This window comes from Aedes aegypti, chromosome 2, assembly GCF_002204515.2.
Source record: "Aedes aegypti strain LVP_AGWG chromosome 2, AaegL5.0 Primary Assembly, whole genome shotgun sequence".
Lineage (NCBI taxonomy): Eukaryota > Metazoa > Arthropoda > Insecta > Diptera > Culicidae > Aedes > Aedes aegypti.
In genome coordinates this window covers 13,427,804-13,441,522 of record NC_035108.1, presented here as the reverse complement: position 1 = coordinate 13,441,522, position 13,719 = coordinate 13,427,804, and the positions used below count along the sequence as shown (strand labels likewise).

At 35.6% G+C, this 13,719-nt stretch overlaps 1 protein-coding gene across 3 annotated transcripts in view; it reads right to left on the bottom strand.

The window, feature by feature from the left end:
* LOC5575755 (BAI1-associated protein 3) overlaps positions 1-13,719 on the bottom strand; it is a 436,766-nt gene that overhangs the window by 252,568 nt on the left and 170,479 nt on the right. The gene's annotated exons all lie outside the window — the stretch shown is intronic.

The following is a 13,719-nucleotide window of genomic DNA, read 5'->3' as shown; positions in this document are numbered from 1 at the left end:
ATCACATCAACATCATGCTGCCTACTCCATCACTAGTGCATTGATGGCGGTAGACTATGGATATCACTGATGGGTTAAGTTTTGCCTCAAATTAAGCAAATAGAATAGCAATTTATAAGTACGATATATTTGACAGTGTTGTAAATAGATTGAAACTATGTGTTGGTCACTGAAAGACATTAATAGCATGAATAATTACTACGTGGTCACTCATTCTGCTGTGATTATGATCTAGAGTGCGATGTCGCATCACTGCTGCTGGTTGTCAAATCAAAGTGATATTGATAGCTCGCAAGTGATATTGATAGTTTTAGAGCATCAACCATCAGCTGATATGATTGATATTAAGACACTTTAGTCTCCAGCAAAGTTATTCAGAAGACTGAGAGAATTTCGGTTAGCCATACCCATCCAATTATTTCTTTCAAGCAGGATTCAGCTCATAATTCCGAACTTAAACCTTTAGTAAAGTAACCTATTCAAAAAACTGAAAGCAATCGGTAGCAGAACACATTGCACATTGATCCCAAAGCCATATGTAGGAAGACAAAAATGGTTGTGCCCAAACCGTTAGTGTTAGATATATGGTGTCTTCGAGAAAGTTTCTTCATATTGTTTAGACATTTTTTCAGTGATGCGTAATTAGGGAGGTCCTACTAGATCAGAATAAAAACTTTTTGCTTACGCATTTAGGGCTATACAATGTTTTAGAAGAATCAATTTGGAGAAACTTTGCCAAAGAACCCAAATTTCTATCTTCTATTATTTTTTTTAAACATTAAAAATCTAATGCGCTGAGATCTACAGTGTGTGCCGATGAAAAATGACTGATTTTTTATTTTCAAAAAAATATATCTCAAAAACTAAAAAACATACATCGCTGAAAATTTGACAGTTTACGTAAAATTTTCTGAACTTTTAAGAAAAAATGAGAGCAGCAATAGCCCTTTTGGTCCCGATGCCTTCAAAACACGAAAAAACGGAAACTATTGAGTTTTTTCATGTAAAAAACACAATTTTTGTGGAATTTTATATTTTTCCCGAAAAGTCAAAATCTTTAGCCTTCATTTCGTCCAAAAAGATTGAAAATCGGTCAAACGGTTCAAAAGTTATAATTTTTTAAAAATAAAAATTTAGCAAAATCGCGATTTTTCTGGTCACCCTATTTTGGAAATGGTCACCCTAATCAAAAAATCCAAAAATACGTGCATCCTTATTTCGGATAAGGAACAAAATAGCAAATTTTCACGGAATTCGGAGACCCACTAGATCGGTTTTTCATGGAATGGCTGTATGGTGAGTGCATTAGTGTGGCTTATAACGCTGCAAGACATCCCATTGGTTGAATGTTGAAAAGCATTAGCATGCTACCTGGCTTTCGACATATACTATTTGGACCAACCCGTGTGTCTATCGTTGAACTTAGTTCGTACCGTAATTTCGGGTGAAATTGATCATTTTTCACGGTTTTTCTAGTCTGTTTTCTATAATGTTAACAATGCCAAACAACTAAATGCAGGAAAACAAGTACGAAGGTGAGCCTCATCGACTCCGAAATTTTCTACCAAATGTCATTTTAGTGTTAACAAATATCTCTAAAATAAAAAAATCAGGGGATCTCATCACGGGGTGAAATTGATCACTTGCCAATGCCATTATTGTTAGTTTTCAAAACAACTCTACATGATAAATTTGAGCTCCCTGAATCCGAATATGCTTGTCAAAATCTTAACAATGCAATATTTATATAAATTACGAATAGTTAAATTTTAAGAATTACGCGGAAAACGCCTAAATGTATGCAATTTCCTAAGAAAATCATTGATATCTAACAGTAATGCAATTATTTCAACCATTTGAGCTAATTGGTACGTGTTTTGGTGAGGAAATCTGGTTTGCGGATATATCTCAAGCATCCTCACAAACTTTCAGGTTTATACTGTGTTCAAATCCTTGCTTAGAAATAGAAGTTTATAGGTGTTTGTCAATACTGTACCGTACATGATTTTGAAATTTTACATTATTTTCATAGTAATAACCATTTTTCAACGCAAAAAACTTTACAACACACGTTTTGACAATAGTTACCGCAAACAACGTTCATTTACTGCAGCTTACATTGATATTTCTGCTCCATTACGCTCAAATAAAATCGTGTGATACGATGATCAATTTCACCCTTCTGATCAATTACACCCGATTTTACGGTAGTTGACAGTAGTGGAACCAACGAGCTCGCTGCTCTAGTGCACGCTTCATGAGCACTTTAAAATGACGAACTTATAACATTTCGCATTTTCGGAAAAATAAGGCACGGCCTACTAATCATGCATTGAAAATGTTGGATCGAATTTCTTACTGGGAGGGACATTCCGATCAATGTTACCCCGCTGATCAATGTTATCCCGTGGTACGGTACTTCAAATATTTATTAAAAGTAACTATTTCTACAGGCACACTAGTGTCACTTCGCAGCAGAATTAGGGGTCAAAGTGTGATGCTTCATATCAGTGTTGTGAGCAGTCACGGTATTCGAAACGTTTTCGTTGACATTCAAGAGGCTTTGCATTCAGCAGTCAGGCAAAATGTCAATTGAATGCAGCTAATCATGAAGGCGTTAACAGGAAACGGTACGGTTTTGTTTATTTCTATCATTTTCGTTTTTTTTCATTCCAAACATTACATTCATTATTTCTTATATCTAGGTGTTCTGTGTTATTAGACAACACTATCATCCTAATTTGGTAAAACAAATCTAAGATTTTATTAACATTTTGTTAACAACATATTACACTTCATTTGCCGTAGCAGTTCAGATTTTTTACAGGTGAGTCTATTTTACCTGCTTATAAGAGAAAAAAAAAACGCTTTGAATACACTTAACCTAACTTAACCTAAACATATAACGCATTAATCGTGGCAATAGAAGATTGTAACGATTTTTGCCTGAAATTATTGATTATTTAATTTGACATTTGTTCCAATGTTTCAACATTGAATATTCTATGTAACTCATTGGTACTATACCAGGGAGGAAGCCTCAGAATCATTTTTATAATCTTTCATTTTCGTAATAAGAGCTGCTTTTACTGTATGCGTGTCACATTCACATAACAAGCAGACTAAATTATTCTTGTTGTTTATGATCAGACATTTCTTAAATCTATGCAAAACTTATGATTAATAAAAATGTCATCGAGTCAGACGACATTCATTTCACAGTTTTTGTATTTCTAGATGATCACTGTTCACTGCTCATGATGTATGCGAGAGGTGACGGCACCGGACGAGTGTAGAAAAATCAATTGATTGCTGACCATGGAAGCGAAACGAACGTCGCGAGAAATATCGAATGTGTGCAGCACTGCTTCAGACTGCTTTCATTCTTTTTAATAACTTTGCTGAAGACACGTAGTCGAACTTTCTTGGCGGTCAGTAGAGTTTCCAATCCAGGGAAAAAATTTCCAAGAAAACAATATTTCTGGGATTCCCGTTTCTTGGGGAAAGGTTTTCCGTTTCTTAGGATTCTCGATTTGTTTAAGAAGTTTCTTCTTATGAAGAATTGATCAACTTTATCAAAAATACCTATCAAACAATTTGGTTTTATAAACTGTTATTTTTCTGGATTTTAAAATATAGATATTTGTTGTTTCTCTGGAATGTCTTAATTTCCGTAAACCAAAGTATCAAAACCTCGACTTCTTTTTCGATCAACTTATTTTTCAAGTTTCACATAACCTACTTAAGTGAAGAACTAACTAAGAGGGTAACAATTGGTAGAAAATATATCTTCAGCGTGTCGATGCTCTGTAGTAATGTAATGATAGTAATGATTAGAGATAGCGGCAACTCGTGAGTTGAAAATATTTATATTACAATCGCAGCAAATTAAAGATACTTGCTTATAAAAATAGTTTATTCATTTTTGAAAGTAGGTTCCACTAACGTTCAAGAAACCGTTATCGTAATTATAGTGATCATCAAAACTTCAACAAGTTTCTGTAAAAAAATATTTTCATTAGATGAAAATATGTTCACTGTGATTTATTTTTATTTGGAACAAACAAATTACTTCTGAAAGTTCCAAAATTGATTATTCACTCTTAAAAGAATGAGAATTACAAGTGATGTAAACTTATTTGCACTTAAATATTTTGCAACTCAAACTGAAATACGACTCAATTTTTTGTTTTCTCTGACGAATTATAAAATTCCGATGACCTATAACCTACTTTTACATCATTATTCAAAATTATCGTTTTCACTTGAAATCTAGACATTTCATGCCAGAAAAATTTGACGTACAACTTATTTATATGTTCATTAAACCGTAAAATTTACTGACAATAAACTTTTCCGAGAATTTCATGCAAACTATCAAGTCTGCAATCAAACATGGCTGGGATAGAAAGGCGTCCGTAAGAAAAAAAGGTCTTCGCATAGTTGTATCAGACGAATGTATCTAACAATATCAGTATAGCTTTTACCCTGAACATCACATAGGTAGGCATTTTGACCGATTGAATAAATTGCTTGCTTTCCCCACAGTAATTCCCATATAAACTTTGTTTTCCCAAAACCTCATTGGTTGCAGTGGACAATTCTGTCCTTGACGGCATTGGATTGGAAAGAGCACGAAAAGTTTCCCAGACTGAAGTGGGAATCAAACCTACATACTTAACCCTCTAATACCCAACCCCGCCTTTAGACGGAGTACACTTTAGAATTTTGTGAATTTTTTCGTACCCCGTAAATCAAAATGATCTTATTTTTGGTTCAAACCTTGGCTCATAACACGTATATAAGGAAAGTATTTTGTGACTTTTAGAACATTTTTGTATTTTTGAAAAATGTTTTAAAAATTGTAGTTTTATATAACCTGCAAATGCCTGGGGTTCATTTAATGTTGAACACAAAAAACCGTATCTTTTATATTTTTCTACAATCAACTTATCACAGAAAAATAGCCTGGTGGTACTAAAATGATTTCAAACCTGTTTTCCGTAAGTTACACGGATAGTAAAATATGTTCCGGAGAAAATTAAAAAAATATATTTTCAAAGGTACTGTAAAAACTTGAATTTTTATTCTTGCAAAAAATCAGTAATCAGAAAAAAGAAAAAGGATAGGGATGTTCAAAAATAAAAAGTATAAAAATCAAAAACCATAATTTATAAATTAGCGACTTAAATAAATCATTGCCTAAAACGTGTTTAGAACGATTTTTAATAACGAAAAATGATATTTAGATCGAAAATAAAAATTTGGGTATTAGAGGGTTAAGCACGATGAGCCTGATTGCTTCTTGATATTAGCTGAACAACTTTGTGGAAGGCACTTACCTAAAGCTGCTTAAAAGTATAAATACTACATGTGTCGCCACGTAGTGGCAAAACTGCGGATCACATTGCTTCCAGTCTTTTGAATACAGTTGTTGTGGAAGCGATGTGGGTATGATATGCAAACAGTTTCAACACAAAATAAATCACACTCGCTCTGCGCACGTGTGTAGTATACATGAGATGGATGGATGTGCGTGGTCTATGGGGTCTCGGTAGCTTAGTTGGTAAATCGGTCGTCTAGCATACAAGAGTCCTGGGTTCGAATCCCAGCTGAGCACGTGGATTTTTTTCTTAACCTTCCAGTCGTCGCGTGGTTGGCCACGCTGCTGTTGCGATCGAAAAGCGAGGTATTTTCAGCAGTTTTGTACATTAGCGCGACGACTAAGTGTTAATTTCACCCATAATTTACCATTATCTAAGTTCTTATAAATAACTTTGCTGGAGACACGTACTTTCTAGGTGGTGATCCTGAGTTCCTGACCAGAGTTGAACCTCTCAAGTAATAAAATAGCACATTAATTCACACTCTGCGTACTAATTTAGTGCGATTAACAAGCTGACAACCAATATTGACAGTAAAATAGCCCCATAAGTCAAAAATAACTAATTAGCGGGCTGATGGCTAGTGTATATTAGGGCAGGTCAAAAATTTAAAATAGTTTGAAAATCTAATCTCCCATACCTTCCTTACCATCCTTACCATAAAAATAGTGTTCTGTGAAATTTTCAGTTTTCTAGGTGGTGATTTAAAGGTGTTCCAAAGACAAAGTAGGTTTACATGGAAATTACTATGGATAAATGTTGAAAAATATTTGAAACACGTCAGTACTGGAATGTGAGTACAAAATAATCATCCAATAGTAAAAACTCATTCTTCAAAACATAATAAAGATATTGCTGAAGAGAGAAATTGAATAGGACGGATAGGAGAGGATATATTCTTGAGTTTGTTTGCTATTATTTAGCTTCATACGGGATTATAGCCCTGCAAACATCCACAAAAATCCCATACAAAAATAGCTCAAAAGGGATTTGTTTCTTCAGCAACATCCTTCATTAAGGTTTAAAGAAAGAGTTTTCACTATGGGATAATAAGTTTGTACTTACATTAAAGTGCAAGCGTGTTTGGAACATTTCTCAAAATTTATCCATAGTAATTTCAATATATACCTACATTGTCTTGGGGCCACCTTTAAATCATCACATAGAAAGCTGAAAATTTCACAGAACTCTATTTTAATTGTAAGGATGGTAAGGAGCATATGGGAGATTGGATTTTCAAACATTTTTAAAAATTTGAATCGCCCTAGTGTACATACGTCTCTTGTGTTTTATAAGCATTCCAGTTGAAACTCAATAAAGACCATACGAACTTATCATGTCTCATATATTCAGTGATCCATCTCACAACATTATTAGATGCCAACTATCATCTCTTAACGCTCGAAATCCACTCTTGACGATGATGCTTAATCATACTTTTTGTTCACGGTGCATTTCCTGCCATCAAAGGACCATCGCACTGAAACCAGCGTCCTCCAGCAAACATAAACCCCACATATGGCAAACATCACATCCAATTGCATCGTCATATTCTACCCAACGGCTCTGGAGGCTCTATTCATAATTCACTCGAAACGTGTAATGGTGCCGGTTCACGGTAGCATCACCAGCATTCAGGTCCTCCGTGACTTGATTCCGATCCCGGCAGGTGAAACTAAGCTAAGCCACCCCCGTTCGACAAAAACCCCCGCAGGACCTTTTAAAGCAATCAGCGCAAACCAACTGTTGCTCTTTTGTGTAGAAACAACATCAACCCTCTCACTTCCCCACCTGAACGGGATCGGGATATTGCTCATCGCTAGGATACTGTGGGCCAAAAACCAAAATTTCACGACGAAATTCCAGAATGTACAAAAACCAAGCTAATGCAAACTCAAATATCTATGAAAAAGTTGTGTTCGGTGTGATTGAAATGTATTTTTAATTGAATCTATGTAAATAAAAATGGAATGGTGTTTGTATGTCACGAAATGGCTTACGAACGGGTCAACAGATTTGAAAGATTCTTTCTCAGTTTTGTTCGTCAGGGGTTCCGACGTGTTCGTGTGTATAAAAGTCCCAGGATATTCACCGGGAAAGTTGAAAAAAACGAGCGCGAACGAAACTGTCATTTTATATGGGACGATCAAAAGCGTTTTTCAACAGCCTACTTGATGGCAAGACGAAGTTTGCCGGGACCACTAGTTTATAATAATTGTTTGGATCGTGTTTTTCTCAAGTTGCACTTTTGTTGCAAAAATTTCGATTTTCACATTTGCGACCCATAGCGCTAGGATGGCATGCAACAGGCATCAGTAGCGACATGAGAACGGTATCCCATTTAGAACTGACCCACCCAACTATCCTGGTTCCAAACTCACCTGTCCGACTGTCCACCTCCGTGGTGGTGCAACATGGTTGCAGCAAGAGCATTCTGCTGCCGGTGGCTGGTCTGGTTTCGGTGCCAGCGAAAATGAAAAATGACTCCGCAAAAGAGGAGGATCCGTAACAAGCCCACCACCAACAAGCAGAGGTTGTGTGCTTTCATCAAAAATTTAAAGTCAAACTTTGAAGTAGTGCTCTGCTGCGTGGTTACCCAGGTGGGTGGTAATCAGATGGAAAATTTACTCTTTTAACTGGAACAGGTGTCATTGGTGACACGAATTATGACTGAGTTCAGAGGAATTGTTGAACAGTATGTAATAATGGTTTAATATTGAAGTTTCGATCACAGTTTCAGTTGTCGAATACTAGGACGAGTAGCTGCATATATCTAGAGACATTTTAGGACAAACTCATTGAATTTTAACGCCTGAGTGTTCTTTCGAAAGCCCAAGCAAGTGTGTTCGGTTTGTGCGTTGCCGTCGATTTTTTTTTTCTCGGATTTAGTATTTTTGTATTTTGCGTATGCGACCCATGCCATCAGAATTGTTTTCACAAACCCGTGTGTAGACATGTTTTATTTGGACGGTCGATTAATCGATGAATTGAAGACAGGTTTCAAATGCAGAATTAGGAGTGTTTGTACCAATGCCCAAATATTATTTAAATGTGCCAGCACGTTTACCTACCAAAAGTATCCTATGGCCTTTCCCATCCTTTTAACATTCCACAATATCCCGTAACACCTTTGAGAAGTCGTAGAGTTCTCTGCATCTTTCTTAAGTACACTCCCGTGCAAAAGTTTGGGTTCACCCCCTCAAAAACATACAAAAGTGTTCTGTCCATATCTCTGTGATTATACGTCCAATTGAAACTCTTTAAGCCGCATTCGAAAGGCAAAGAGTTATTCTTACTTCGTATGTATTTTTCCAAAAACATTTTTTGAATTTTGTATACTAAATTTTTACTTAAAGTTGTGACATTTTTCAAAAAACACACTGAAAATTCATATTCAGTTTCCTCAGCATTGGGTCGACCAAAATTTTAAATCAAAGTGTCATTAGAATCGTAATCTTATATTCTTTGAAGAGACCCCACGAAATTTTTGCGGAAAAATCTGGAAAGTATTCAAAATCAATGAAACAGTCAGTCAAGTCATCGTGCAAAAGTTTGGGTTCACCCCTCAGTATGATGCAAATCGTGCAAAAGTTTGGGTTCACCTGAGCCGCATGCACATCATTTTTGTCAATATCTCTGCCATTTTTCAACCGATTTTAACAGTTTAAAGCTTTTTTGAGCGCAAATAATGGCGCGTACATGATCGGTTTGAGATTTCACAGATTTAGGTTAGTTCAGGTGAACCCAAACTTTTGCACGATGACTTGACTGACTGTTTCATTGATTTTGAATACTTTCCAGATTTTTCCGCAAAAATTTCGTGGGGTCTCTTCAAAGAATATAAGATTACGATTCTAATGACACTTTGATTTAAAATTTTGGTCGACCCAATGCTGAGGAAAATGAATATGAATTTTCAGTGTGTTTTTTGAAAAATATCACAACTTTAAGTAAAAATTTAGTATACAAAATTCAAAAAATGTTTTTGGAAAAATACATACGAAGTAAGAATAACTCTTTGCCTTTCGAATGCGACTTAGAGAGTTTCAATTGGACGTGTAATCACAGAGATATGGACAGAACACTTTTGTATGTTTTTGAGGGGGTGAACCCAAACTTATGCACGGGAGTGTAGGTGTTCAATTTATCATTCCTCCCAATTCCTCAGTATTTGCAAGGACGTGGCCAGGACAGCTCTCGACTGTTGGAGGTTTGCGTCAATTTTGTCTAAGAGTCAAGGGTTAGTCCCAAATCTTTGACTTCGGTAACGGACGAGAAGGAGGCAACCCTCTTACAACGGTCTAGGACTGTATCACCTACGAATTTGTGCGAATTGCTTAATGCTAATGCTAATGCTAACTTATTGAATTTTAACTTCTAACTTCTCTTTGAAAAATTAAAAAAAGGAAACGAAATATTCATGAATCACTAGTAAGACGAGCAAATTCCGTTGAACTCTAATTTTGCTTATCTTATGACAGTTAGGATTATTTCGTCAGCGACTTACAAACTTCTTCAGTGTCGATTACCCGGATATTATGGTATTACAACTGACTCAAAAGTATAAAGGCACAATGAAATCAACTGAAGGTTGAATATTCTTCATTATTCGACCATTCTCATCCTTATTATTCTTAACTAATGCCAGATTATTTTTAACTGAACCTTAATAATATTTTCGAATAAACAATGGTACTTTCGTTAATAGATGCTAGTTATTAAATCACGGCGTTTACGACCGTTCATTTTTGAGAAGTAATAAAAAACATGTTTTTCCAAAAAATTTTACTATTTTTCATTCGAAATAATGAAACGATTGGTGTTCATAGGTCACGATTTGGCTTGAAAACGGATAATGGATTTACATATTTTATCTACTGTTGCATTCGTCCATGATTCCGATGTAGAGGGTCTTGCCCGGGGTTTCCCGGGACATTGATCTCGGGATTTCTCGGGATATGAAAAATCCCGTTTGCCGGGATATTTTTCGAAAATCCCGTTAATTCCCGAAATATTAAAGTGCACATTATATGCCTGTACACATTTTTAGATATTACAGTGTTAAATTATTTTGTACGGGCTGCATTCTTACTCAATGACAGCTATTTGGAACTACACAACTTTTAGACAAAATGTATGCATTTTTCGGTAGTCGAGAGTCGATTTGAAACTTGTTTGTGATATTTGAGGAATGGGATGGGTATAATATTTGATGGCTTCCCAACAGGCTTGCAGACTCCTTTACAATTATTCATATGCATCGTGTGAAAGCAGTGGCCATAAGATGGATGAACTACCATACATTTTTCTTATCATATCAATCGTCATAACAAGCCAGAAAGTTTGATATTATTATGGTTCCATCAGTTCATATAAGTACATTTTTGTATAGTAGTGTCTATTTTCTTGAAGGAAATGGGATCATAGAATAAGATAAAATGTGAATATAACATTGGTTGGTACTTAAGTAATATAAACGCGACAAAGATAAAGGAATATAATTGAACATATGTAGCAAATTTTTCCTGAAAATATACAATGCTTTATAAAAAGTCGTGTGATAGAGGAATGACTTAGAATTCTGTTAAAACTCATTTAACTTGTAACATGTTTAGATAAAACAAAGTTGGGGACTTTCGACAAAGACAAAGTTTTTCTGGGCACTTTCGTTTAATCTTGGCAATTTTTTTCTTTTGAATCCAGTGAGGTTATATGGTCGGGGTTCTGCTAAACCGCACCAAGTGCCAAAATCTTTATTCCGAGATATTTTACTTTAAAGTATTTTCCTGTACTAGTTTACGGCGGACGATAATTTTAATTTTTTTCTCGCTCACATGCGATTAACAGTGTTGAATAAATATACTGTGAAGTGCGTGAAGTGTTCACCAGGAATGACCATCATTTCAAATGTACATTGACCTGCTGGTGTTTCACTGCAATATAAAAATAACTACAGAATCTAAAAGTTGTTTGATTTCCATCACCATCGGATAGAACATCAGAAAAAAAGTTTCATCGGGAGTCGAAGTTGTGCCTTCTGAGTGGTAATCTAGTGTGCTACCACTAGGTCGTCTTCACTTCTTGAAGGAATGGTGATAAACTTGAATCAAGTAATGTGCACTTTGTCTGACGGCGTTTGATGGCGAAAATGCCATTTTCTTAACAACTAAAGCGCACCAAGTCCACCTGAGTGGTTCACACAGTAACAGATTGAATTATTTAGTTTTTTCATTACGGCTTCTGTGTGGATTCATAAACATGTTACATAACAAGCAAATGCAAGTATTTATGGTATGTAAATGCCTTTAATTCATGTCTAAATGTGATTTTCAGATAAACAGTACTTAGTGCAGTGTGGCTGGATAAAATTTCAAAGAAAATAGATCAACGCCACCGAAACAAATATTTAATTTTAATAAATCAATTGCTGCCCAATTTAACTGGCCTCTGTTTCTATGAGTTGCTTGGAATGGATAAATTGTAAGAATGTAAGAATATAGAAGGAAATTGGACGAACATAGCTTTATATCTGAAAAATGAATTCCCTCTGATGACGTGCGTTGGTTTATGGTTCACTCTGGCTGAACAAAATTACAGTTTTACGTGTCCTTCCAAACAAAATTTATGATCTAAGATTACAAGGGATTGTTCAAATCACTCGATATTTTTATGGTAGAGAGGTTATGATTATGTAAGTCCTTTGGTGTGAAAAACTCAATTCGGGAAAAAATGGCACTTGGTGCGGTCTAGCAGAACCCCGACCATATGTTCCATCATGTGGCTGGGTCATTCCAAAATGACGTTCATCCTTTGAAGAAGAGGTGGTTCTATGAAAGTGTGGCAGTGCATGTGTTTGGGCGTTGGAAAAAGCGTGACAGAGGAGGGAAAGGAATATAGAAATCCCGAAAAACAATGGACGTCTTATTTGAATATTCCCTTACTGCTGAGTTTCAGACAACGCCCAATAAAAACTTCTGATTCTAGTGAATCATGGAGCTACCCAATTAGTTCTCTAATTATTGAGTTTGACAAACTGTTATATATTTTTCATCAAATCATAAAATCAGTAATTATCTGCAAATCAATTTCAAAAATCCACCAAACATAGGGTATATACCTACTTAACGAGCAACACACATGTTATAATTTTGTATTATTAACTTAAATATGACTAGTTTGGTCATATATCAGTCGATAATACACAATTATAACATGTGTGTTGCTAGGGTTAGGCATTGATTTATTTTGACATAGAAGTTTTTTCTTGGTCTAATTGTCTCAGATTTTAAGATAAAAGAGCTTCAATACGACGTAACATGTAGCAACATATGAGCTCAGTAGCTTAAAAAAACCTTAGCCAAAATATAACCAAATGACCGAGAATATTATCGGATTTCTGTATTGGAAAATAGTTTTTTTTAATGTAGAAATAGGTTGAACTTCACATTAGAATGAAATAAAATTGAGCATATTTTCTGAAGCTTTGACATATATTTGAGCTTTACATAAAAATTGGAAATTTCAACTAAGTTTTCAGATAATTTGTGTTTACTCCAGGATCCCAAGAAATCTAAGAATTTAAAAATAGAAATTCCGGGATTGTTTCAAGTTCGGGAAACAAGACCCTCTACTCTGATGTGTTTGTGTGAGGATCCATTGCTAAACTTGGAAACTTGTCAAAATATAACATTGTATGGTGTACAATAAAATAAACAAGGTAAACATAAATCAAAAAGTGTGTTGGGCTTCTCAGCTATTCACGTAAGAATATGGAGGAAGAAAAACTTTCTGATCAACTAGTTCCTATATAAATTTGTGAAAACATCCTAAAATACCCTCTATAAGGACTCATAGTTGATTTTTGGCAAAATTTCTGCAAAAGATTTCAAGACGATTTTTTACATCTTTCCGATGCTACTCCATTAGTCAGTGTTCAAGTGTTGCGTCCCATCAACGCACCCCTCAGTGCAACATGAGCAATTATAATCGGAAAGTAGGATGGTAATGAGCTGTATCGTTCACAAGAAACGCGTAAGTTCTTCAGGAAATTCAATACATCCCGCAAAGGCTTTATGCCGCGAGCCAAAATGTGCCGGGATAAGAATGGAGTTATCTTGACAGAAGAACGTGAGATGATTGAAAGGTGGAAGCAGCACTACGATGAACACCTTAATGGCGCCGAGGAGGAAGACCAAGGCAGCAGGAAGAATGGTTTCATCAGTACGGCGGACAAGGGAGACGTGCCAACTCCCAGAATAGGTGAAGTTAAGGATGCTCAAGAACAACAAAGCAGCTATGGAGAGGATGGTATTGGAGCGAAACCTATTAAAATGGG